This window comes from Morone saxatilis, unplaced genomic scaffold (assembly GCF_004916995.1).
Source record: "Morone saxatilis isolate NCDOM2014 unplaced genomic scaffold, NCSU_SB_2.0 Contig16, whole genome shotgun sequence".
Taxonomy (NCBI): Eukaryota; Metazoa; Chordata; class Actinopteri; family Moronidae; genus Morone; species Morone saxatilis.
In genome coordinates, this window is record NW_023339718.1 from 776919 (window position 1) to 777149 (window position 231).

A 231-nucleotide genomic window follows, 5' to 3' on the forward strand; every position below is an offset into this window, starting at 1 on the left:
TATTTAGTCCCCTGTAGCTCTAAGCCTGGATGCGCCTCTATTCCCAGACTTCCTGAAAAAAAATTACAAATAACAAAAAGTTGCAAATAAAAGTGACAACACATTAACAGAGGACTAAGAAAACAAATCAGACAACCATCATACAAAGACTGTCTCACTGTGCTAAAAGAGGCCGCTCATTCTGAAAAAGGGGCAAATAGTAACAGGCAACACACTCACACACACTCACAC